General features: G+C 39.0%; 1 long non-coding RNA gene across 1 annotated transcript in view; it reads left to right on the top strand.

The window, feature by feature from the left end:
- Window positions 1-25,241, top strand: part of LOC148052009 (uncharacterized) — a 69,291-nt gene extending 44,050 nt beyond the window's left edge. Inside the window, exons 3-4 of the long non-coding RNA XR_015699203.1 lie at window positions 23,570-23,654; window positions 24,970-25,241. This is a non-coding gene — a long non-coding RNA (uncharacterized LOC148052009). The remainder of the gene's footprint in view (window positions 1-23,569; window positions 23,655-24,969) is intronic.
- Window positions 25,242-27,588: the final 2,347 nt, after the last annotated feature.

Raw genomic sequence — 27,588 nt, 5'->3', positions numbered from 1 at the left:
AATAACCCAATTAGGGAAATTTTTCTAACAGTCTAACAATTCTAAGTTTTAGCTCATAGAGTCTTCCACTACCTGCTCTTACGAAAATGACTGTTCTTATAAAACAGAGGGAGTAATAGTGAATTGTATTGGACTAAGAGCTATGGGATTACCAATATTTTCTTAAAAAGCGAGGAAGAAAAAAAAGAAAAAAAGAATCTCCAATGCTACGTCCTTTGCAAGAGTAGTCACTGTCAGATTTTCTCTGGTCTGCTGTACAACCACTTCAAATCTAATGCTCTCTCCGTAACATAAGACACAGGCAGCCTGACTTTTCCTCTTCCCCTTTGAATTTCAGAAGCGTTGGAAGATCTCGACTGTTTCTGCTAGTAGAACTTCTTGTCTCCACTGGTGCTTTTTTGTTTCCACCTGCAATGCTGATTTAGAGCCTCTTTCTGAGAAGACAATTAACAATATTTTAAACAAGGCCTGAGCACTTACCTAAAGTTAAACACCTTGTTGTATGTTTTTAGAAAGAGGACTGACCTTGGCATATCTTCAGTTGTTTTCCTAAATCAAAACTTATGTTCTTCCAGTCTTAAGTCAGGTCTAGCAGATACTTGCACTGTATCTTTACATTAGCTTCATTTTCTTAACATCACTGTTTCTGTAAGTCCCTAATTTATCCATTCTATGAGCAAGGGAGACTGAACTTTTTCTCCCCAACAGCATCCACAGTGATCTTCCGTAAATCTTTTCCGTGCCGAAAATCTGCTTACCTTCTTAACAAACCATGTATTGTAAACAGGTCACCACTGTGTTCTGGCTTAGACTGCCCTCTCGCCCACTATGCCACACATACAGTTCCTGTGGAGAGCAGCTCTCGTAGGCTGACCTGTGTTAGCCTTCAGCACCTTGTACAACAAGGATCACAGATGTAGTTCTCTGAAACTATGCTTGCAGACAGGAAGGCCTGTTTTGATAGCCGAGGGAGGAGTGTGTTGAAAGCTGACTGCCACTTGCTGAGAAGGAACGTTTGAGGGAACATATATTTGTACAGTGTGTAATCACAGGCATCTCAGATTTGCAGTCAAAGGCATTGGACCAGGGTGAGTCACAAGGCATCAACTATGTATATATAATCTTTTTATAGAATCACACGATGACAGAATGGTTGAAGTTCGTAGGCACATCTGGAGATTGTCTAGTCCACGCCTCCTGCTCAAAGCAGGGTCAAATAGGGCCAGTTGTTTAGGGCAACGTCCAAATGGGTGTTGAATATCTCAAAGAATGGAAAATTCACAGCCTCTCCAGGCAGCGTGTTCCAGTGTTCAATAACATCTGAGGGAAAAAAAGCTTTTTCTGGGGTTTAAATGGTATGTCTCGCATTTTGGTTTGTGCCTGCTATCTCCTTGTTCTTTCATTGGATACCACTGAGCTCCACCTGGCTTAGTCTTCACTGCTTGTGAATAAGGAATTGATAGCAAGACTAGAAAACGCCTATTGATTATTTTTATTTAAGTCAGCAAAAGGACAGTTTTTCAGGCTGAATAGGCAAAGGTCGACTTCAGTAGTGAGAAATAGACAGACATTGAAAAGAATGGTACAGGGCTTTCTGGCACCCAAGCAAGTGGTATGCTGCATGGTAAGGACCAACTCAGGAGTGGAACATAGATTCTGCTATGTGGTTATGTCCTTACTGAATTATTTGGCAAGATGTAAAGATCTGGTTCACAAATCTCTATGACCCCAGGTGCACGGTTAGAAAGCCAATTCTTTTTGTTAAATAAAAGCCTTTGCTACCAGACTAAGCCAGGAACTTGTAAAAACTGTTTGTTATGCTGCTTTCTTCATCCACTATCCACCTGCAGACTGTGTTCTCTGAAGCATAATCCTGCAGAAACATTTTTATCAGATTGTCGCCTGCCTTCCTTGAGACACGACCAAACTACCTCTGCTGCTTCGCTGTTCCATCGGTAGTACATCAGTTGTACCCAGCTTTTGAAGCATTCTCTCATTGATCTTCCCTCCTTCAAGAATATGTGGAGAAGCTGCTAATAGCATCATATCTCTAAAAGCTTCAGTTGACACCAGTTCTGACATTTGTAAAGCAAATGACATGCATTCATGGGTATAATACTTTTTAAATCCCAGTAATTGTATTACTTGCAGTATTCTCTGTTCTCCCCCCTACAATAGACTTTTGTAATATTAATAAGAATCACAAGATCCCAAGATATGCTCAGGAGAGATATTGTGCTGAAACGTGATGTATAATACTATGCTTTTCAATTCTTTTATCAAAAATAAAGATCCAATAAGGAAGGACTCAATTTTTGTGAAAAATGAATTATTGTCAGAGCTAATCAGGAAAAATAATTCAGCAGAATTACTCAATTCAGTTTCAGGTTTTCCCCACCCTGGGCATAAAGTGAACATGAAAAAGTGAATAATGGCGTCTTACGTTATTTGGGTGGAAATAATTTTCTATGGATTGATTATGATCGGAATATTAGGACATTCAGCATTCAAATATTTTTTTTTTTTTGTTTACTACATATTTTGGACTGATCATAAACATTTCTGAGTCCAGCATTGTCCCTGTTTCTAATTACCTTACCTCATGAAGTAATGGTAATAGCACTAAGCTTGAACCATTTGACACTTCAGTATATTACATGGTTTTCAGAAATGCATCCATTCGAAACACATCCATTACATTAATACATTATTATTTATTTCTGAATCATTAAGCATAATGTGATTTTTATGTAGGTTTATAGATATATCAGTAAGTAGTAATGACTTTTATCTCATTTGAGTGTATGCTTGGAAAGTTTCTGGGGTGTATCAAGCTTTTATAACCATGATGAACTTATATTTTTAGCAGGTGGGAAAATCAGAGGCAGGATTTTTGAGAACTGTCAATTGAAAATAACTGGTTTATGCAAACTCTTAGGAAAATGGTCGAACACGTAAAATTTATATCTAGGCTCAAAGACTAGTCTCACTTGACAAATTTTTGTGATCGTGTTTGGTATCCATTCCTTTCTCTCTTTCTTAGATGTTTTGGTGGTATGTTTCAGCTTTTAAAGATTAATTTGCAGTCTCCATAATTCTTAACTTTTCATACACTCTAAATGGCAAATTAGATCCACAGTGACAGAGATTTCTCCTCTGAGGCCACGTAGTATGCATTATGAAATCAGCCCAACTTATGACTCGGTTACCGTTTCTTCATACGTTTTTCTCCAAGATAAAGTGTTATATATTGTACTGGTTCAACTCAGTGTGTTGTCTGAAATTGCAGTTGACTAAGGCATCATATACAGGTGTGGCAAAGAACTACCTATATAAACTGGATGCTTATAACACAGCAACTTTTCATTTATCTTTCTTAAATTGCCTGGATTCTCTTCCTCTTCAATGCTGTACTTGAAATTTTTTCTCTGTTCACCTTGTACAAAATATGTAGCAAGTATTAATTACATTAAGCATAGTTATTATTGGTTTTTACTCAGGAGTTCAAGCACCCCCTTTATAGTAACCTGCAAAAAAAAAAAAAGAAAACTTGAGATATTATACTCTTGAGAAGACTGAAGAGCAGCAATACGCTGTGTCTCAGTCTCTTAGATCAGACTCTGCTTCCTTTACTTCCTTTCAAATTACTGTAGGACTGTAAATAATTTTCCAGATTAATTTTTGAATAAACAGTACAGTAATAATTTTAAGGTTGCATATGCTCTGTAGGTGAAAATAGGAATAGCTGGGTAACTCTGCATATGGACTGGAAAGTGGAATAATATTTGATGTTGAATTGAAAGAGGCAAAAAACCTTTCTCTCTATATAACTGTACCTACGTACATACATATACATATGTAGCACGCATTTTTTTTCTCTCAGCAGGTACATTTAAGTTAGGTTACCATGAAGGTTTCTGTAACATACTCCTATTTTATTTCCAGACCTGCCTGCCTCCCTTATACGTTTAGCAAGTTGTGAGCTACATCAATTGCAGCAGGCTCTTTCCCAGAGAATTGCGCTGGGTTTCAGCAGCAGCAGAACACTCAGTATTTTAGTACCATGCCCTGTGACTGGGAAGGAGAGAGGGGGAGAAGCCATGGCTGAAATGCATTTGCAAGGGCTCTTTTATCACTTCTATGGCACGAATGTCAATTCAAGCCATTTTTTTACCAGCTGGAAATCTGGCCTCTGATCATACTGCTTGCCCAAATGCTTTTGCAAAATGGGTAATGTTTGTGATTTTTCTGATTTAAATTAAAATTTCCTTTCCCTGCAGTTTTTTATTGTAAGTCGAATGCAGAATATAGCGTACTTGGAAGAGTGCTCTACAGAGGAGCCCCCCCAGAATGTTTTATGTATTCTGATGCCTTCCACAAGGCAGAAACAAGTAACTTAAACAATACAATAAATTTTACTGAGACACAGATACAGGTCTTTTCTGGCTTGTCTATAAAGTGAAAAATATGGAATGATTTGCTTCCCCTTTAAGAAGGTTATTAGCTTGCTTGTATCTACCAGAGGAATAGAGGTGCACACAGTCTCCCATTATTCACTGGGTTTTTAATCTTGATCCCTGGCTTCTGCGATAAGTTATTGCTGGGGACTGGAATTGCTTGGGGAGTGATGCAGGTGCCTGAGGGCCAGCAAGTGGCTCTGTTATGAGAACTGGCTCTAATGATTAATGGTAGGATGCAGTGCACTACTGCTGACTTCATTGGGAAATACAACATTGTTAATTTTATCATTATAAACTCCCAGCACTGCAAGAGAATGTGTCTGCCTCCAGGATGGTGAATTTGATAAGAAGGCTTTTCTGATAAGATATCTCGTACTCCCAGGGAAAAGCATTCATGTTTAATCAGGGAGTATTTAACTTGCAATCCAAATGTTACCAAGTAATATGTACAGGTCATTTTAAATTTGTGCTCTACAGTTCAGGTCATAACATTATAAATGAGTTTGTATACACACTGAAGAAAGAATCAATATAGCACTGCTCTTTACAAAGACTGTCATAAGCCAGAGAAACTAAATATTTTTTTCACTTGAAAAGGGGACAGACTTTTTAATGATTAGTAATACTACAGGCAGATAAATACACGCATACGCACACACGGAACCATCCTGTAAAGTACTCGGCAACTTCTGCTCTTGCTGATGTCAGTGTCTATGATTTCAGAGCAAAAAAAAAAAAAAGAGGCCAAGAGGGATTCCATACTCTCCCTATTGAATACAGAAAACAGGTCATAGGACTAGTATGCAGTATTAGGGTAAGAAAAGACCTAGTCCTTAGCGTCCCAATTTCTTTTTTAGATGTTTGTGGGGTCAACATGTACGCTGCCTTCTTGCAGAGATATTTGTACTGGTTTTGGCTGGGACAGACTTAATTTTTTTCGTAGTCACTTGTATGGTGCTGTATTTTGGATTTGTGATGGAAATGGTGTTGACAATACACTCGTGTTTTAGTTATTGCTGAGCAGGGCTTATACAGTGTCAAGGCCTTTTCTGTTTCTCGTGCTGTCCCACCAGCAAGTAGGCTGGAGGTGCACAAGAAGTTGGGAGGGGACACAGCTGGCACAGCTGATCCCAACTGACCAAAGGGCTATTCCGTAATATATGATATCGTGCTCAGCTATAAAAGCTGCAGGGAAGGAGAAGGAAGGGGTACGTTCCCCCAAGATGAAATTCCTCGTCCGCCTCAGTAAATACCTAATTTATATTGAGGATTTTGTACAGTCTTGGCTCAGCCTCACCGTAAGTGTTCCTACATCTTCACTACTCTTTACAGTAGCTTCGCCCCAGTTTGGATCTGTACCTTTCCTTCCATGCCCTCATCTCCCATGCCTCCCCAATGCCTCCTACCCTCCTAGCTACTTTTTTGTTTCCAAAAGCTGTTGAATGATCAGTGTTTTGTTCATTCTGCTTGTGTTACATGTATTTCTCCTATGTATGTTTTTTCCTCTCTTAAAATTAAGATTATGGTCTTTCTGCCTTTTTAAACAGTGCCTGGAACAGTTTGGCCATTAATTAGTAGTTCGTTAGGCCATGCTAATATATATGATGAAGACTTCATCAAATTTGTCAAATTTTCCATGAAGGTAAAGTTAACAGATATAAAGAAAATTTTGAAATAGTGAATAACTTTGTCTTTTCATGAAAGATATCTAGTCTAGGAGTTATGACATAAAGCAGAGAACAGCATTTGAAGGCAATAAGCTGATTCTTATGGAAAACCTAATGGGGTAGTGTCATTTAGTAGGTCATTTTAAAACTTAGTTGTCTTGAAACTGGCATAACTTTATAAAACTGAATGCAGAATGTCTTGCACTGTGACTCATGTTCTTTATGTACTGTGTTAATCATTTGATCTGACTCGCTCTAACAAAACAGATTTTGTTAATAATGTAGATGTTGCACTTGCCTTTTGTGTGAATGCGAACTACTGTTGTGACTCATTTTGTAACCTTGTCACACCTTTTAAGTGATCTATTTTGTACACGGATGGGGAAAACTACAGAAACCGAGAGTCCTATCATTTAGTGGACCAACTGAACAAAATACTAGAGTGCGAAGAACATGTCTGGTTCTCCCATTCTGGTTTAGATCTACAGCAAGTGGTTTTTTGTGAGGGAAAATTTTGACATATCAGTACTGAAACAAGTAATGGTTATCTACTGATAACCAAAAAATGAAAATTATAGCTAACAAATTCCAAAGCTTAGGTTTTGCCATTTCTGGTTGTTTTATAAGCTCTAAGTGAAATGCTGCAACGCTTCCTGACTTTACATCCTCTGGAAGAGAGAGGAACGGCAGGTTGATGTCTAACAACTCCAGTATTCGTAACACAGAAGTAATGGCAGCTGGTAGTATCAGCTTAAGTTAAGTAGATGATATAGTAAAAGCATGTAGCTAAGTGGATAATGGGAATGCCATCCTGAATCTCCAGAGAGATGGTAATCCATACAAGTCGAGATGACTCAGAGGCACAGAAGAAGCGCTTAGATGACTTAGATGTTAATGTGTGCAGACAGAAACTGCTGTGCACTTTTCCTGATAGCCCTGAAACTGTTGTATTATCTGTGTTGTATACGCATCTGTTTGTCAGCCTTGGAGTATTCTTTGGCGCATTATTGGAAATGCAATTTGTGTATTTGCACAGAAGAGCTTCATGGTTTAGTAAATGAGTAGCGGAGAGAGACAGCTGACTACTGCAGAGGTGGGTCTCAAAAAGCTGAAGCTTTAGAAATCATCACAGGAAGAAAGAGTTGATGCAGGCTTGAAAAGGGAACGCGTGCGGAACTAGACCAGATTTTGAATTGCCTGACATCTTGTGCAAAAATAAACACTAGTGCCTTGTGACTGTAAGCAATTGTATCTGATCAAAATAGTGGGAATGTTTTAAACTCATTTTTCACTGGTATAATATTATACAATATACAGAGCCATTGAAACTCAGGCTGCGATTCCATGCTCAGTTACTTGTACCTTAGTCTCCTACAGGCATTAGTAGGATTTTTTTTCCTCCAGCGTGTACTTGGCTATATGTATTCTGTTTGTTTTTCTCCCTTCCTCTGAAGCAATAAAAATCAGCCATGGTTGGAAACAGAACACCAGATAGGACAGGAAAAGTGCTTTGAAGCAATACAGAGAATCCTGTATCCTCAGTGTCTGAGGTCAGGAATAAAGGCTTGTTTGGTTTAGGGGGGTGATTTTGTTTTGTTCTCCCCTTCTTACCCTCCCTCCTGCCCCCATCCCCAACAGCAGTCATATTGTCAGGGCCCGTTGAGGGAGATTTATTCTTATGGAAGATGGAGAGTAGTTTAAGAGCTGACTTCATTTAGATCTATATCTCTCCCTCAGAGTGTGTCTAGTGTCCTTAAGAAGAAAGTAGTAAAGCAATGTTTACCTCTGACAGCTTTATTAAGAGATTAAACATTAACTTTTATGTGATTCTTAAGAAACTGATGAGCTAGGGAGCCACTAGTCCCTCAAAAAGGCTGTTCCCTGACTTGGTTAGGGCTGCACTGGTTGTACAGCGCAGGCTAGTGCAGTGCTCAGGGCAGACCTGTGCTGTGCTAGGTGGAAGGCCTTCCAAAAGCCTTGACACTGGGAATATAATCAAAGACAAGTGTGCTGGCATAAAAAAGGCCTGAATGTAGTAAAGAAAGAGTGGGGTGAATCTGAATCATGTCAGTGTGCTTCATTTCTCTGCTAAAACGTTTGTCTCTTTTAGGTTTAACTTGAAACTTAACAAATGAGAACCTGAGCAGAGCACATGGATTAATATTAAAGTTCTAACTTGACTGAACCATGATCCTGTTTTGGGAACTAAGGCAGGCTGCAACCACCACATCACCTCAGGCAGTAAAGGGTGTCTGTCCCTATCACTTACCTACTCTGTGCTTAGATACCCAAATCCTCGTTGGTTATTTCACAGCAGCTGAGCTGTGGTACTTTTCTGTTTCACAAATATGAGGAAGAACAACTTAGGTTCATATAGGCTAATGCATTTAGAGGCGTTTTCTGCTGCAGGCTAGGAGTATGAAAACAGCACAGTTCAAGTAGTGAATTGTAACTAAATAATGCATCCTGATCCTTTAGTCTTTCTGCCTGTGCCATGCTGCTTAGTCTTCTGAGGACTAAAGTTTTTAGGAATTAGAGGGTATTTGGATGAAATGTGACAGACAATTGGAGTGGATAGTCAGTTTTCCCTCTCTAAAACAGAGTTTTATAAAAATCTACATATCGCTATATAGCATGTAACCCAGTACAAGTACTGCTGTCCTTGTGGTGTGACGTGCATATGTACATTATACTTCTGATACGTAGTTTACACGTTTAAGAGAGACAGAGATCTCATATCAGCACCACAGTCTCCTTGGGTTGCAGTGTATAATGGCAAAGCTTCATCTTGAAGGTGCCCAGACTACAGTGTTCCTTGTTTAAACAAAGCAAAAATTCTCTTGTAGCCTGCTTTTCCCATATCTGTCTGCAAAATGTGTATCTAACAAAACACTACTATTATATGTAACCCTTTCCAAAAGACAGAAAATTCCACCAAAATAGTAATAATCCTTCCCCACCACCACCAAACTGTGCACTCTGATCTTTGAGAGAGGGAAGAGCAGAACATTTTTGAGGATTTCATAGGCAGTATCTGAATTAATCCTGCATATTGTATTCCACTGTGGTTCCAGGGCTTGCTGTGTTATTAGAAATACCATTTTGCCCCTTATTTTCCTATTTAACTGATAAGATCAAACAACAACACATCTTCTACCTACACAGGAATGGTCTTGATCGCATAAAACATAGCTTAGATTTTTTTATTTTAGCAGACTTTATTGAATAGTCTGTTCAGGTGTCAGAGTAGTTAGGAAGTGATGCACTTTTCAGTAGAAACAAATTTGATCCAATTTAGAGGAGGTAATATATATTGAAATGCAATTTCAAAGCCCCCTTGAATCCTGAAGGCCGCCGCCTTTGTCAGCTCAGGTATTCATGTACAGCTGTACAGTTGAGAAGCTGACATTGTGATTAGCGTAGGTAGGAACAACTGCACAAAGGGTACGCCAGTGGAGATTCAAACTGTGAATTCCTGCTAAAAAAGAGAATCTGTATTTTTGTGAAACACTTTTAGATTTGATATGAATGCTGAGAAATAGAAGCATGCATCCATCTCAAAGAAGTCGCAGCCTTACCCTATTCTTGGCAGTCAGGCTTTGTGATCTATAAGAGCAGGAGTATGAAAAAGGAGCGAGACATGGAATGGGGTTTTTTTCTTTTTCTCTCAGAGATAACACTGTGAATCCAGGAGGCTGTTCTCTGCTCCGTGACACGCGTGTTCTGGGCTGGTGTGTTTGTATGTCACACAGAAGTTGCAGAATGACAAACTGAGGTAGCATTAGGGTTTTGCTATTCCATACCCTGTGGTGTATGGAAAATAGTCTAGTTTAGTTATTGACGTAAATAGACTTTGACATTTTGAGTTTCCATGTTTTACTTCATTGTTCGAAAAACCCTTACACTTCTCAAGGCATCTTCTCGTCCAGAGTTCTTCATAGAAAATGGAGAAAAATCATTGCTTCTAGGCTGTGATTCCTCTGACCTATTTTAGATGTCCTCCTTTGGACAAGATGATCCATGCTGTAGTAGAAATGTCAGTTGCCTTCCACTGGTTATACAAGGCTAACTAACCGAGATGTCAACCTCTACTTTGTGAGCTCCTAAGACTAGGTGAGATGAATCCTCTTGTGACTTCAGTAATATGTTATGAGTCAACATAGCGCTGCTTCTAGCAGCGGGAGGAACACAGGTCTTGGGCTTTTCAAGTGCTAGTTAACTCCATATATCAGTGTGTCCCTGGAGGCATTTGTTGTCTCTCCTTCTTACATACTTAGGATCATTGCCAAGAGTGGCATTGCTTTGTTTTTCTACTCCCGTAGTGAGAGTAGCTATTTAGTGCAGCATCTAGCCTAGAGTCTTATTTGTAGAGGCTCATGTGTGAACTTAGGACAAAACTTACTTGCCCTGTCAGCATCCTCGGCACTGCTGATTGTTTAGAAGCAAATGTGATAAAGAAAGTAGAAATGCAATTAACAAAGACCAATAGATACAAAAGCCCAGATCCAGTTTTAGCTACTATTTGTCGATCCAGGCTGCCATTGTACCAATGCTGAGACATGGAGTTATTGCAAAGTCAATAATAGTGGCATGGCTTTCAGTAATGATTTCAAGTCAGTCATGATATGCTGTGGAAAGTACTGCAGTCAGCTTGTAGTGTTCATCCTTGCTGTAAGAAGTTTTGAAGCAGAGTCTTTTCTCCTTGTTCTGGTGACATATGCTGCCTGAAAGCTTTGTAGCCTGCCAATGTATGCCACACATCTCTTCGTCTGCTTTATCCACAGAGAAGAGTTTGTTTTGGTGGTTTGTTTTTGGTTTTGTTTTTTTTTTAAAAAAAAAAAAAAAGTCTTGACCACAATACCTGTGCCTCTTTGGATAGAATTTACCAATTTACTTTTTACCAGTAACCATAGAGATTAGTCAACCCCTAGCCTATGGGCAATTGCTGCCCTTTACGGAGACCCCATTGTATTTTCCTATGATATTTTGAAGCTTTTTAGAAAAGAGTGAGTTTCCACTTCTGTTTTCAAGTGCTGAAATGTTAGGGTAATCCTTGTCATACAGTGGGGCTGCACTATGAGGATCAGACAGCCTTTAAACAAAGATCACAGGAGAACATCTGGTTGTATGTTAATATTAATGCCCTACAGTTGAGCTGAAGCTCTCTAAACAGTAACAAAGTTGGAAAGCATCTGTAAGGAGCATCAGGGACCTTGTGGCCTGAGGGCTTAAAGTTTACTCTTTGTGTATCCCAGACACCATTTAGTGTTTTATAATATTTACAGTGCTTCTGGTGTACAGGAGATATTCAGTCTCTGTTCAGTACGCTTTAAAAATGTCTTGAGAACTGTTATCATCTACTTATCAGGGTTCTGCAAACAATATCCCTGTTGTTTAGGTTGCGGAAATACTTTTTGAAAAGTCCAGCACTGTGACAGAAGAGAACCGTGTGCAGGTCTTCAGTAGCTATTAAGCAAAGGTGCAGAAGAGAAAGAGAATCTTGTAGGTATATGTGATTCTTTTTTCAATGTTTTGTTGCTCCATAAAAATACAAAGGGCTGAGATAATCCTTGATATGAAAAACATAAAGGCTGAGAAAAGAAGAGCTGCATAAAGGAAAAAGAGGCATTTTTTTGATACAGAAAATTCAATGTAGTATTAGTGCTAGCGGTGTGATTTATACTTTACCACAGAGTCACCACAAATAAAGAAGAATCTTTTAATAGTGTAATATGCTTGCCACAATGGCAGAAGGAGCTCTCATGACAGAGGTTGGGTCAAGGTAATATATTTAAGGGTGGAAAAGCAAATTGCTTATTTGCACTGAAGATGGATGCTAAGCTGGACATCAAGACTTTCTTTTAAGCTAAGATTTTTGTATGTGTGAGGCTTTTTCATTACTTCACTCGTTACGCTTTATGGAGGTAATGTTTTACCACATTCACAGTCACAACAGAGGACCATGTAAACCAGAATCTGCCTCTTTGACAGAGACCATTGGGGATGTGACTGGAAAACATTGAACAAAAATTGTGGGGGATCTCCTTTCTTCAGTTCAGCTGTTTTGGAGATTGATGTGTTTGTCAGCTAGCCCCACACCTGAACGTCTTGTAGCAGTCAAAGAACTGCAGCTCTCGGTTACCTCACTAATTTCACTGAAGCTGTTTCAATGAAGGGTACCAGTAAGTCCAGTCCTCTTCACTGAGTTCTTATTTCCAATGCTCTGAAATTGGGTATAATTAAATTTAGAAGAAGAGGGAAACTCGGTGTTAGAAATTTTTGCTATTAAAACAAAACAAAAACCCCTCTATACTTGGCCATACTAAGCATAAGGTAAATAGGTTGATCTGGGATTGCAATCTACAAAGAATAAAAGAATAAGTGATACTTATTGCTTGCCTTTTGCTGATCCACCATGAAACCTGCATATTGCGGGTAGTTTATAATTTGCAACTAATAGTCAAGATGACGCAATTGCCTAGATTAAAGACAAGGTGAATGTAATTCCTACAAGTCTGATCTACACGAGATGGTAAGTACCAGGTTAAAATCAATTGGCTGTTGGAAAGAATTGGGTACATCAGGAGAAAATGCCAAGAGCCCTGTCTCCAGACTGCAGCTTTTGGGTTTTTGACTGTAGGTTTCAAAATTTACCTCTGGGTAGGATATCCTCGGTTGAGGTGAGTGAATCTGGTCAGCATGGAAAAAAAAAATTAAACTTTTTTGAGAGGTTGAGTCATGACCAAAACAGTAGCTTTGATTACATAGTGGTTTGTGGCATTGCTGCTTAATTATTATTTTTTTCATTTCAGAGTCTTGTTTCTTAAGGAAGTCTTTTATCTAATTACAACTTTTATCTGTTATGATGAATAAGATCCATTCTGCGTGCATCAGCCTATTTCAGCCAAGTCTGATGGAGAATTAGTAGTTTAAACATATTCACTTCTTGAAAATAGCTGCTACAATCGAGAATTAGTTCCCTTTCTCCTTTCCTTCCCCCACAGCAAGATTTCTAGCAAAGTTTCTGTTTACACTGTATTAAATTTCAATAAAATCTCATCACAAAATAGAAATCTATAGGAAACCAGCTTTAACTCTCCTGTGCGTTCAAATACTCCCTTTAAAGAGAAACAAAGACAACCTCTAAAAAGACCTTGAAACATCTGAGGTAACTCACCCACACTTCCCTGGAACTGTACCTGGACTCCCAATAAAATTACTTTCTTGCTTTACTTGATCGCTTTTCTGTCTGCTGAGAAGGACACAGATGGGCAAGAGAAGTTGCCACAGCAAAATTCCCCAGCTGACTTTTTTTTCTTTCTTCTTCTTTTCTTTAATTTTTCTCCTCCTTTTCTTTAATTTTTCTCCTTTTCTCCTTGCTTCTCTTTTGCTTTTTGCTTCCCCCCCTTCCCCCCCTCCCCTTTTTTTTTTTTTTTATTTTTCTTCTTTTTTCCTTCTTTGCTAGCATATGTAATCACTCTGCTTCCAGGTTGCAAAAGCCAAGTGCTTCTCCCTGTCATTGGCCCAGAATTTAACATTTATCTTTTCTCTGGAAACCTTTTTCCTCTTTGCTGAATTTGGAGCCAGCATAGCTTAATCTCTTTTAAACTCAAATCTATGTGAAGTGCAAGTAAGAGCACAGGTGTAAGTGGAGCTCTGGCTTAAAATAGCAAACAGTAGTAAAAGTAGCTTCTGTTCATTTGGGAGAAGATAACAAATGAGACCTCCCAGGAGTCAGCAGTGCGACTTCACACTGTTTCTCATCTATATAAATGATCTAAATAGAGATAGCAATGGTAAACAAGCAAATTCGACTGATAGCAAAAGTATCGGTGAGTAATAAGCCCAGAGCAAACACCAGAGTGTTCAGGGGATTTTGATCTACTACATCTGCAAATGTATAATTGTCAGTCTTTCCTGCAAAAATAATAGCATAAGATAATAAGCACAAATAAATGTGACTGAGCAGCAGTACGTTGTACAGACATTTTAGCAAAGACCTTGAAATAAAAAACCAGAACCTTGATCTGAACTTTGAAATGCAACTGAAGTGCTAACAGCAAGCCAGGATACCACAGCAGATTGCTATAAAATACCCAGGTTTGAAGGGCTATTGTTTGTAAAGTTGTACCATTATAAATAGGCCTTTCTGAATATGAGCACCATTATGATTAAACAGCCTGTCAAAATTAAATGAAAGTTTCCTTTTGTTAAGTTTGGGGTTGTTTTGCCTGGGATTTAATTTTTTTGAATTATTTTGATCAAAACATTAAAACCAGTTTAGACAACTGTGAATGACAGATTGTTCATCAAATAACAATATTTTGCTCCTGTGGGATTTTTTTTTTGTTTTCTCTCTTTTATAATGGTACAAGATAAGTAGGTATATATATACCTGAAAGGAGGTTATAGTGAGGTGGGGGTCAGTCTCTTCTCCCAAGTAACAAGTGATAGGACAAGAGGAAATGGCCTCAAGTTGTGCCAGGGGAGGTTTAGTTTGGATATTAGGAAAAACTTCTTCACTGAAAGGGCAGTCAGGCACTGGCACAGGCTGCCCAGGGAAATGGTTGAGTCCCCATCCCTGGAGGTGTTTAAAAGAAGGGTAGATGTGGTGCTTAGGTACATGGTTTAGTGGTGGACTTGGCAGTACTAGGTTAACGGTTGGACTTGATCTTAAGGGTCTTTTCCAACCTAAACGATTCTATGATCCTATATTCTGATGACCTTCCTGATGCAGCTGCTTATCATAAATGTCTTTAGAAGCTGTGTCTTATAAGCAGATGTTTTCCTTTTATTCTGCTGACTTTCCTCTATTCCTGTTGTGTGTTTTTTGTGAAGAGTGGGCAAAATAAAACTCAGTGGCTAAAGCATCCAATACTACTAGCATCTAGAAGACTGTGGTTAGAATTATTGCATGGCACCAAGTCATATGAAGATATATTGCATGACCTTAAGAAACACTGTCTATGTCATGGATCATGGAGTATGCAAACAGATGGGTCATAGAAAACAAAGCTACACATATACTTTTTTGTGAGGGACAGAAGCAAGGTGCTTATTTCAGAAGTAAAAGGGATACCGAGCTCCTGCTGAGCTGTGTTACTTAGCTATGTGTTCCTTACCTTCACTCTCCTTTGATCGAGCACTAGTTGGTTGGGTTTGTATGGTTAACATTCAGTGGGCCCTTAAAAAAGGAGAGAGAACCGTTTTCTTCGATGGAAAAGGAGTGCCCTCATGAACGAGCAGATGACAAGGGGACTGATGACTTGTTCATTGAGAGTGGAGTGAACTAGGCTGAGAAGGAGCAAGAGGAGAGCGCATGCCTGGAAGGATAAGGAAAAAATAACTGGCAGAGTGATTTAATGACTCTGTGCTCAAAGAGACAAAAAATAAAGATAATCTTACACTCTGCATTCGTAATCTGAAGGTGAGTGAGGTTCTTGGGTGTCTGAACAAAAATCAGACTTCGGAATAGGAGAATTCTGTGGATTTCTGGTCAGGAAGTGAGAATCCTGAGCATGCTGGCCAACAGAGCTGGAAGAGAAAGGGAAGAAAGTAAAATATAGTTTTGCTGAATATCAAAGTATTGATATTCAGCTGATATTGCAAGATTTTTTTTTTTTCAATATCTCAGACGCTCCCCCCTAGGATGAAGACTGTCCCTGTTTGATACAGTAAGGAAAATTCTAAGCAGCTGTGGAAGTCCTTTGCCAGGGAATAGCCCTGGTGTAGATACCCACAGTGCCAGGGAACAAAACATGATGCAAAGGAGGTTTGGGGATTTTGTTGGTTTGGTTTGGGTTTTTTTTAGGGGGTGGGTGTTGTTGGTTTTTTGTCATTTTTTTCCACAGTTACCTTATTCTTGCCAACCCGCTCTATCTTTTGGCATTATAACACAACTTATTTTAAGCATTACTACTTCTGAAGAAACTTCTCTACTTCAGTTGACAGTATGTCTTCTCTCTTGCGTGCTTGCGGTACTTTAACTGGTGTTTGGTACTTTTTCTGTAGTACTTCATACTCTAGATCACCTTTGTGTTCTGCATTCCCTCTTACCCTCCCACCTCGAGAGCTCTGCTTAGTTTGATGTGCTCAGAAAGCCCATATAGCACCCTCGTTTTGCGTGCTGCCACAGAAATCTATAGCATAATGTAAATAACTAATAATGACATGGTACTGGGGAGATACATTTAACACAAACTTAATGAAAGCAATACTGTTAATGATAGCTGCCCAAAAATGACTTTATCAAACCCAGTTAGGTGTTACCGTGTATGTTAGAAGCAGGTTCTCGAGTTTGCCTGTATGTAATCAACCATTAAGAGTTTATTTTCATCAGTGGCATTAGTGGTTTTGGCTAGGCTTGACACCTCCCTTCGTACAGAAACTATGAAGAACAGCTAGCAGCTATCTTGGCAGTAAATTACTGGTAGCCCACACAGACTTGAGGATTGAGAAAACAGCCAGTTGTCAGGGAACAAGAAAAAAAAAATTAAAGAGAATATATATGTTTAAAACTTTTTAAATACTGTTATTTTGGGACCTTTCAGGCTATTTGGTTTTCCTTGAATAGAAGGTATTCTTAAACATTTATTATTTATTTGTATTACAGTTGTGTCTCAGAGTTACTGTCATGGACCAATGCCCTGTTGTGCTAGAACTCCAGAAACATCAAACAGAAATATAAAATCAAACAGATAAGGAGCAGAAAAAAGCCACAAGGCAATCTTAGTTAGTCTCATGTGGCCATTGTTGAGATTCTGTAGGCAGTGTAAGACAGGAGCTGAAAAGACAGGAGCTGATTTGGTTGTTGTTAATGGGAGGTAAGGGTGGAGGGTCCTTTCACTTTCAGAAGGAAAACTATGAAAAAAACCTGGTTTGAAAACTAAAAGTTTAAAGCTTTTCACCCTTTTCATTGATATATCACCTCATTAGAGTATAAAGGAAGAGATAGGTAGGGTATATACTTGCACAAAAATTGTATAGTGGTGCTGAGCTGAAATATTGAATGAGCATGGTCCATCCTTCAGTTTTCTTTAATTAAAACAAATGTATTGAGGGCAGAGTGGTATAATCCATCACTGGATTAATGCGAAGGAGAAAAGCTTCAGCCCTAAATTCTATCTGAGTACACTAATTTTCCATTTTATCACCTCCTGATTTTTACCTAATTGTTTTGTGGAGATGTGTTTTCTCTTCTGCTGATATGCCAACGTGTTCTAGAAGCCACCCAAATTGAGCTTGTTGGCCTGATTCCAGCGTGTGCTCTGCTCTGTTTTTATGGTAATTCAGTTAGCAGAGGAACAAAATCCATCAACTGGGCAAGTGTAGATTTTTACTTTACAAAACTTCCTGAGAAACCAAAGCTGTGAAAGACGCCTGAAGTCTGATGCAACCAAATCTGGGGCAGAGGGAGGAATGAACACCCTTCTCTTTGACTCCTTGCTGTGCATATAAGTCATACAACTCAGTGAAGTGCATTGTGCTCCTATTCACACCTACAGCCAATCTATCCATGTGGTTTTATATGTAAATTATAGAGGAAGTGGGTTCAGATTCTGCTCTGTTTTACCTTTGATGTGGGTTATCGGAAGTATCAAGTGAGGCATTGCTTCACTATTCTCAACTCCAAAATCTCTTTTCCTTAACTCTTTAGAAACGGTGATGTGTTTTCTCTGAAATGCAAAATGCAATACCACTGATAGTGGGTAGTCTGAATGACTCCTAGAACTGACGCGATGTAATACAGGGCCATTTTCTGCTGGTGGTTGGTTCCTCTGTGAAGTCTTGGGAAAAGAAGCAAAAGCCTTCTGAATAAATTGCAGCATTTCTGGAAACTTTTCACTTCTAATTTTTAATTACTTTTTTGAAGAGAAGGAGCTATACCAAATTGTAAAGTCCTATTAAATAATTCTCACAATTTTTCTCAATCTTTCTAAGCTTATGGTATTTTATAAAAATTATTCTTAGAGGCTTTTCGCTGCCAATTTCTCTGTGTCCCATTGCTTAACTAGAGCAAAAATAGTATGATATATAGCATAACTAATTAGTGGCTGTGAGATAAAAAGGTACATTTGCGCTCTACATTTGCATCACACAAGGTTAGGCCTTGTAAATTAGATGAAACACCATTAATAATCAAACAAATGAGGTCAGATCCATTGTTTTTTTCATTGTGTCCACTTCTGTTATGATAATTTTACACTTTTTGTGCTCTACAATTGAACAATGATTACTTTCCTAAATACTGCATGAGTTTTGACAAAACGAATCCCTGTAGAATCAAAATAAGTAATTTCTATTCAGCAGAAATTATTTTCACATTAGCCTGCATGGGATATTATACAATCCAATTATCACAATATGTGGACATGTATAATAAATAAGATACAGGAGATCTAATACACTATGATGCTATATCAACAGTGTTTTGCTACAGAAAAGTGTAATGGTCCTATCTGTATTCAGTAAAATGTGGGATGTGAAGTAATAAATTGCTTCCCCCAGTTGAGTTTTTGATACCGACAAAGTGCAGCACTTATGGTGGGAACGTATGTCACCAATTCTGCCTAAAGCTTCTGGTGCTTTCTGTATGGCAACGCTCTTGGCCAAAAGAGATATGCTGATATTTCCTCTAACAGAATTTTCATGAATGATTAAATCTAGTCTAGGTTGGGTTTTTTGGGGGGTTTGCAGGGCAGGGATGACTTTTTATTAAGGGAGCAGGAAAGGTGTGATTTAATATCGTCAATAATATCTAGCTGTTTCTGTTTGTGAAGGTGAATGTGAGTATGGAACCAGGAGGAGATATTCCTTGAACAACCCAAGCTTACATCAGGGCTGGGGAAAGACCGCGGCTCGCGGGGAGTGACAGAGTTGGTTATGGAAATGCTGCCTGTCTCCTCGACCAGTTTGGTCGTGCATGTGGAGGCGCGAGTCACCTGGCAAGCAGAAGAGAGTGCAGCTGATAAAACTGCTTGGAGTTTAAGTAAAAAGAATAGAAAGAATGCTAAGTATTAATTGAGAGGGAGAGTGCAAGGATTGAGGGAACCTTAAAACTTATAGTTCCTAAAAAGATTTAGAACTAACAAGATGTACGGGGTGTCTGTGCCCAGGCGCTGGCGGGGGCCTCTGTGAGGAGAGGCCGGACTGCCCTGTGCCGGATGTAGCCGGTTCCAGCCGCCTCCCCTCAGGGCACAGCTGAGCCCCTCAGCCAGGCTGGTGGCACCTCAGGGAAAACATGTTCGTGAAAGGGCAAAGCCCTGCCCAGGCAGTGAGGAGTGAGGGAAAATGTGTGAGACCCAGCCCTGCCAGCACCCAGGCGAGAGCAGGAGGGGCAGGAGGTGCTGCAGGCACCGGGGCAGAGATTCCCCTGCAGCCCCTGGGGAGACCATGGCGGAGCAGGGGAAGAGCGTGAGGAGGAAGGAGCAGTAGAGAGGAGCTGCTGTGGGCTGACCACAGCCCCCATGGCCCATCCCTCTGCACCGCTCAAGGCAGAGGGACAGGAGGTAAAGGATTCAGGAAGGAAGGGGTGAAGTTGAGCCTGGGAAGAAAGGAGCGGTGGAGGAAAGGTATGTTAGTTTTTGTCCTTGTTTCTCACTGTCCAATGCCATTTTAGTTGGTGAGAAACTAAATTGATTGAGTCTGTTTTGCCCACAACTGTAGTTTGTAAGCCATCTCCTTGTCATTGTCTTGACCCGTGAACTTTTCCATCCTGTTTTCTCCCCCTGCCCTGCTGAAAGGAAGAGAGAGCGAGCCACTGGGCAGGCACCTGGCAGCCAGCCAAGGTCAGTCCACCAGACAACACAATGTGCAAAATTTCATCACCAAAAATCCTAGGAAGCTAATTCATTGCATCATATACTGTAATTTAAAGAACAGTTGTAACTCATTCCAAGCCTGGGCTCTAGTTTAAACGAGGATGATCTCTGTGTGTTGAGTTGAAGTTGTATCAAGTTACACTTTTGGAAAACTGAAGTTAGAACTACTGCGTAAAACTAACGTGTTAGATTTTATTATTACTTGCGATGGTTGATTTGGTTTGTGTCCCCAAATGAGACATTCTTTAGAATGTTTCTTCCAAACAGGATGATGTCACATTCTGCTTTTTCTGAAGCATAAGACAAAAGACATGTCCTCTTCACCAGCTGAATACTTTGGAAATTTTGGAGGAAATGTTACAGTATTTTCCCCTCATGGTTAGGTTTCCACAGGTAGCTTTATTTTCATCTGATGGCGAATCAGTTACGAACCTTCAGCTTAGGAAGGTATGGAATAAACAGTTGTTTGGGTTTTTTTGTGAGGGAATTCCCCTTGAATTATGAGATGGTGGATGACTGTAGTACTGATTTATCCCAAATATTCAGGTACCTAGATTCTTAAGATTCTAGAAATCTGTGAATGGGCTGTGCAGAACTCTGCAGAACTACTTACCTGGCCCTATTATTGTGGAGACCCAATTCTGAAAGATGTGACACGTTATTCACAGCTAGTGGCAGAAGAAAGGTGTTATTTCCTTTTATGCATAGGTATATAATTTTATCTTCATAAATTAAACACGTATTAGGAAGCCATGGATTTGTTATTCCTGCCATTCCTTTACCCTTCTAATTAAACTTAGCTCATGCTCACCTTTGTCTTCCAGTCCTATTCATTACTATTTTCTGGCTCTAAAATGCTCTAGTAGTCCATCCTCCCTTTCTGGCTAATTACATTTGCTCCACATGTTTCCACTTTTGCCAGTTCAGCACCTCTGGGAGCAAAACCAGCTGTTGAACACTTGAGACTCTTTCTTTGAAGTATTTTATTTAACATAGTTGGACAGCCAGAGGACAACAGGAGAGTCGGGATGAAACAAGAAAGAATTTAATGGTCTAACGTTTTTAGGCTAACTGTTCCAGGGTGATGCTTCACTTTTATTGCATGTGATATAAAACAGTATTAAAGTTAATCTGCTTTCCTTCCTCTTTTGCCCAAACCTATGTTGTTATTCTCCAATTATCTTTTTTTAAGAATACTTGTAATGAAAGTTTTACACCAAGCCTGTTTTGTTTTATACTTGTCCTTGAATCACTCAAATCACAAGTCTTGGCAGTAATTATCAATATTTCTTAAAATTTTCACTGCATGTTCAAAACAAAACAAGGAAAGCAAATTAGCCAAGAGACTGAATTATAAAAAAACTGTGACACAGCATAGTATTGTTTAAAGATATATGTTAAAAAAAAGGTGACTTTTAGAGCTTTAGAGCTACATGGAAAAGCAAAAAGGATCTAGATCTTAATTTGCTGGTTTTTCTGCTGATAAAGCTATTCTTTCTTTATAGTACTTTGCAAGTCCTATAAAAGTGTATTTGCAGTTAGTCCTAAAGGGAAATAGATTTAGGAAGGAATTAATTTTGGTGAGTTTCAGCAGAAGATTTTTGGGACATTGCAATTAGGCTGAGATGAAAAGGACTGCCAGGAAGTAATTTACCTTTGTTACGGATGTGTTGTGTGTATTATTGAGTAGTTCCACACTTCAGTCTATAGAAAGTTAGCATACCAAAGAGAAAGAAATCTCATTTTCACATACATGCGTTATGTTTCAGAGCTCCCAGATACCTTGAACAAAAGTGTGACCCTTACCCCTGAGCAAGATGTTAAAGTCTTGATGCATTTCATTTTAATTTTGGTTTCTTTCATATGTCAATAGTGACAATTGACTAAAAAAACCCAACCAACCAAAAAAAAAAAAACTCAACCCAACACAAACACAAAACCCCAAAACAAACAAACAAACAAAAAAACCAAAAAAAATTCTCTGATGAAAAATGACCCTTGTTTTCTAGGGCAATAAACTTTGTCAAAATCTTAATTAATTTGTGAAGAGCAGAATTTGTGCCTAAATGAGATTGGAATTGAGAGAGGGGGGAGAGAGAGATGTATTTCAGTGCTGTACTAATTGTAACCAGGTCATCTACCTGGCATAGCAAGTTCACGTAGATATCACCAGACAGTCAAAACAGTATTGTACTCTATCAATTTTGTGGGGATTTTTGTATACAAGCAAATTTACCTGAAACGAATGTTTCTATAAGTAAAGCTTTTCCGAATTTGTGCATTTTGTGATTGACAGTACTGTCAATAGGATGCGAGCTTCAGTGGATTGTGTTTGATCTACTAATGAGTGACTTTTGTACTGCAGCTTCTCTCCGTGTTTTGGTGTGTAGCTTCTTTACCTAACAACCTATATCCATAGAACACACAGGAAAATAATTCTCTTTGCCCTTAGGTGCCAATAGGTTCCAAAGTTGCTAGGTTAGGCATACTCTCATGCAAATGCAGTACGAATGTGTGCCCTTTGCTTTAACAAGACTTATTTCTATATGAAGCCTGGATAAAAATGGGTTTTACAGTGTGCTAGAGTCCTTGCTAGCCAAGTTAAGTCCATAGGAACCTTTTAATGTCTGAGTTATAAGCCCTCAAAGACTGATTTTTATATTGAAAATGCTGAGACAACCTTACTGTAAAAGCCTGAACAGCATCGTTCTAATCAGAGTTTACCTTTTCATTTTATCAGAATTCAACTCCCGAGTACTTTGTGTAAAGATTCCAAAAGAAACAAAGGATTAAATACTCATATCACAGCTTAAGGTCCCTTCAGAGGTTTATTGACTTTTGTAAGTTCTCATACTATGGACTAGTAGAGGATTCAGAATCCTTAATGACAGCTATGGTAATGAATAATTCCCTTATGGGCTAGCTGCCCCAGCTAAGAGGCAGTCCAAGAGATCTAAGGTTGATTTTGTCAAACACTATATTCCACAGGACAATTTTATCCATGCTGAACATGGTGACAAAATGACACAAGGGACAGGATGAGGAGAGAGGAGAGGAGCAATAAGGGGAGACCACTCCAAAATTACATTAATTAATACAGCTAGAGATTACATTATGTGTGACACTAACAGTAGAACTCCCATGAATAATAATAAGATTCAGTGATCAGTAGAAGCTTAAGACTTTATATTAATATATCTCCTTGAGAAATACTGTCTTCTCAATTAGAGATGCAAACATTTAAGAGAAGTTAAGTGGCCTCGTGTAGATCATACAATAGATAGCAAAAATTAAGCGTATTGGGGTTCACTGTCCTCTTTCATATAACCACAGAACACTCCTATCTTAATTGAGCAATTTTTGCGTGATTGTAAAGAATTAGTCTTTTTATATAACAACCTAATTTCCAGAAGTCATGGTCTTGATTTTGTTATGTTAGTGCCCAGGCTTTACTGGGATTAAAGCATAAATTAGAGCCATGGTTTCAAGTAAATTTTAACTTACCATCAACTAGTCTCTCTTTGTTGAGCAAACTCTTACAAACAGATATAAATTGAAAAATGTTTAAGAATTGACTGTGGTATACAAAATAAATAGAAGCAATTTTTTTTTTCCCTTACAGTAGCTGTGGTTTCCATAAGCAGATGAGAAGGCATCCTTAGAGACTGTATCACCATTTTTTCAAAGGGGTAGCATTCAGCTAAACTGTGAGTTACACTGCAGATTTTATGTTCTAATGCTCTTAACACATCTATCTTTCCCTCTAGTTTCATTTTATCCTCGTAATCTGACTGATTCTTGGATAATTTACTCAGCAGAACTAAAATCAGCTTTGAAAAGTGATCAAGGTTGGGAAAACTTGCATAGCGAGTTCTGTGTCCTAAATCGCATTAGAATATGGGATTTTTATCCTTAAATTCAGTATAATCCTACTTTACAAAGAACTCCAGCAGCTTACTCTTTAGCAATAAGCCAAGGTCTATATTTCCTTTTTTTCCAAGACATACCATACAATAATTCCCAAATAAAAAGAGATGCCTAAGCATGTTTGACAAATTGAACTGTTTCCTTCCATTTGTAGTAGCCCATTGTGTGCATACAAGGCTTCCAAGAACCTTCGTAATCATATCTTTTGAGGCATACCTGAAGGTGCTTTACAACTGACTTCCTCAATCTATATGCAGATTTATACTAAGCCAGTAAATAACTTGTAACAATTCGTATGGTTTGTACTCTTTGCAGTCCAATCCTGTTCATTTGTAAACTGCTTCTATTCTTGTGCACATCAACAGTAATAAGATTGCTAATAAAAAGCAGTTAATATAATATATAATGGGAATAGCAAGTGTAACTTAGAGGGGCGATTTTTGACACAAAAGCTTTTTCAAGCTTTGGGCAAAAATAGATTAATATACTTTTACTTGTTCTTTTGTTTTGCTTTTGCGGTCTAAATACAGCCTTGTGGCAAAACTTCTGTTTCTAATCCCATTTCTCTTTCTCTTATGTATGTTATAACCCCCTTGTTCATTTCAATATTTCTGTGCTTCGACAGTGTCTTGAGGTCAGGTGCCAAAATGAGTCAATTGTACACTTCTGAAAATGTTCACACAATGTTTTTGGTCAATGTTTTTGTTCCAAAAACGAAGCTATTGAAAACGGACCTCCTCTATACTGTTGACTCTGAGTATAAACAAAACTCACGGTTGCAAAGTATATCTACAGAGACTTTCTTGGTAACAGCATCATTAATGGTGCCCATGCAATGTTTTCAGGTGACTCTTGAAATTATTTTGCCATCTGTATTACTCTAGTTTACAAGAACAGCAGCATACGTTGATGGGAAGGGAATAATCTCATCTACTGTAAAAAAAAAACACCTCCAATCTTCCTCCTCTGAGGCAGTCCAAAAACCAGTTTACTTTCAGCCTTCTGTTAGTCTGATTTGTAATGTCTAAGGACTAAATTGTCTTACTGTAGTGATAAGAGTGCAGCACTAAAACTTGAAACCCTATTTTTTTCTAGCCAGTGCAATGCAGCCAATGCGTGCGGATTGTCTTATGTCATGCTGATTGTGGCTGTGTCCTAGCTATTGGAATTGCTTCTGTTCTCACCACCACCACTGCAGACATACTCTGGGCATTTTGATTGCTGTTGCTGTGACCTGCATGGCTGGAATGCTGCAACCTGATTTCTCAGAATCCTCTTCAGATCTCTGCACGTAGTGAAGTCACTGAACTTCTCCCCATCTAAACCTTGGAAAAATACGAGAGCTCATCAGGAGCTGATGTTGTATGGGTCTGAGATAAGGCTTTGTCAAGGGGCAAACTGGAAGAGCACATAATTTTTTCAGTTTCTCCTTGCGTAAGGAGAAACCTCTTTGATGAAGTACAGCCTAATGATTTTGGCTGTTGGTTTCTGTTGAATTTAATGCAAAACCTTTCACAGCTCTTAACATTTACTCAGAAAAGACCATATAGCCCTGATCCTGTGATGACATCTGTATGCTTATGTTTGAAGATCCCCACAGGAACTCGGGGACTTTAAATGGAACCCACTTTCACAAACTTAATTATAGGTGTGGGCTTCAGAACATATTTTTGTTCAGTAGCAAGATATCAAGAGACGCCTACACTCTCACTTTTTCTGCAGTTGAATCTGTGGTTTAATATTTTCATAGAATAGGGAATGATTGAGAGTGGGAATTGCAGATCAGAGGAGAGGTAGTGAAATGTCATTTGTGTTGCATAATTTGTACTATCACTTGTCAACAGTGATCCCCTTAATGCCATCCCTTTGACAGATGAGCAAAGCAAACTTTTAGAATTCTAAAGAGTAAAAGCTGGGATAAAAAGACAACCATGTTTGATTCCCTTCTGCAGTTCAAAGGATTTGAAAGTCATGACACTGGTTATTACTGTGGTCTTTGGAGAGATGCACAGAAACTTGATCTACCTGATCAAACTGTCTCAAAAGATAAACCTAATCAAAACTTCTACCGACAGTCACTTCTATGCTTTTTTTCCCCCGGTATTTATTGTTAGCCAAGGGGGTAGCACATTCAGCATATTAACAATACTAATTAGCTGCTTTGCTGCTATTAAATGCATTAGGTACATTCACCTGATATCAACAGCCTATGCTTCTGAGGACCTCAGTGGCGTAATGGGCAGATTTTAACTGCAGTGAAAGACATCACCCTGAAAGTCCTGCAGGAAAGGTGGAAAGTTTGGTTACATTGTCAGATAAAAGGTGCTGTTTCATAACGTGATTTATTCCAGTAACCATACTTGTCCAAACCAAATAGGAGTCCAGGAAAGAGAATCTACAGTATAAAATCTTTATTCAGGATTAGGGCTGTATTACATGTAGGTGCATATATGGGCACAAAAGTAAAGACTTCCAGTACCATCAGTGGGCCTTGGACTAAGGTGAAGAAAGTTCGGTAAGCTAATGCAAAGACACAGGGCACTTCCTCTTCTTTAAAATTCACAGAGGGTATAGACAGCCAGCCTAACCCCACTGGCAACATGGTTTTATCGAATAGATGGATAAGGCTGAGCTAATCTCTCTAAAACACATGATAGAGTGATACATGGGTGATTTTTAAAGCTGTTTAAAATGGAAGCTAATATACAAACTGAAATTGTAAGAAGTAAGTATTGCTCTTGCTGCAAAGAAGGTGAATGGTATCCTGGGGTGCATTAGACAAAGTATTGCCAGCAGGTCAAGGGAGGTGATCCTTCCCATCTACTCGGCACCGGTGAGGCCACATCTCAAGTGCTGGGCCCAGTTCTGGATTCCCCAGTACAAGAGAAACAGAGAGAGTCCAGTAAAGAGCCATTAAGATAACTAAAATACTGGAGCATCTCTCCTGTGACAAAAGGCTGAGTGAGCTGGGACTGTTGACCTAGAGAAGAGAAGGCTCAGAGAGGGATTTTGTCAATGTGAATAAATATCTGAAAAAAGGGTGCAAAGAAGATGGAGCCAGACTCTTTTCAGTGGCATCCAGTGACAGGACAAGAGGCAATGGACCCAAACCAACACACAGGAGGTTCTGCCTGAACATCAGGAAACACTTTTTTACTGAAAGCTCAGTGTGACTGAGCAATGGAACAGGTTATACAGAGAGGTTGTGGAGTCTCCATCCTTGGAGATATTTGAAAGCCATCTGGACGTGGTTCTGGGCAGCCCTCCTCTAGGTGACACTGCTTGGGGGTTGGACAAGATGACCTCCAGAGGTCCCTTTCCACCTCAACCTTTCTGTGAGTTTTGGAAGTGCTGTTTAATATTCTAATAACTAATCATCAAGTAAGAACTAGGCAGATGTACACTTAGGAAATTTGGGGGTGACATAGTCAGTAGGTATTCCCATTACTGTGGATGCCAAAGTTTCTTTGAAAACTTAAGGATGAAACTTAAGACTACAAAGTGCTATGCTGTGTGCTCATGAATGAGTAAGAGTGCTGACTAGAAGACTAAAATGTTGAAAGCAGAGGTGGAAAGAAAGGTCAGGATGTGTTATTCAGCTCCAGGATGACGGTGAGCCATTAGCACCATGCAAATGCAAAAATAAGTTAATGCAGTTTTAGAATTTTGTGGGTCAGCTAAAGAAGAAGGACTAAGATTATTAGAAAGATGTTG

The sequence above is a fragment of the Nipponia nippon genome, unplaced genomic scaffold (assembly GCF_047370975.1).
Source record: "Nipponia nippon isolate SJK-2023a ecotype South Korea unplaced genomic scaffold, ASM4737097v1 scaffold_5, whole genome shotgun sequence".
Taxonomy (NCBI): domain Eukaryota; kingdom Metazoa; phylum Chordata; class Aves; order Pelecaniformes; family Threskiornithidae; genus Nipponia; species Nipponia nippon.
Note: the sequence above shows the minus strand (reverse complement) of the source record. Positions and strands in the feature narration are given on the sequence as shown.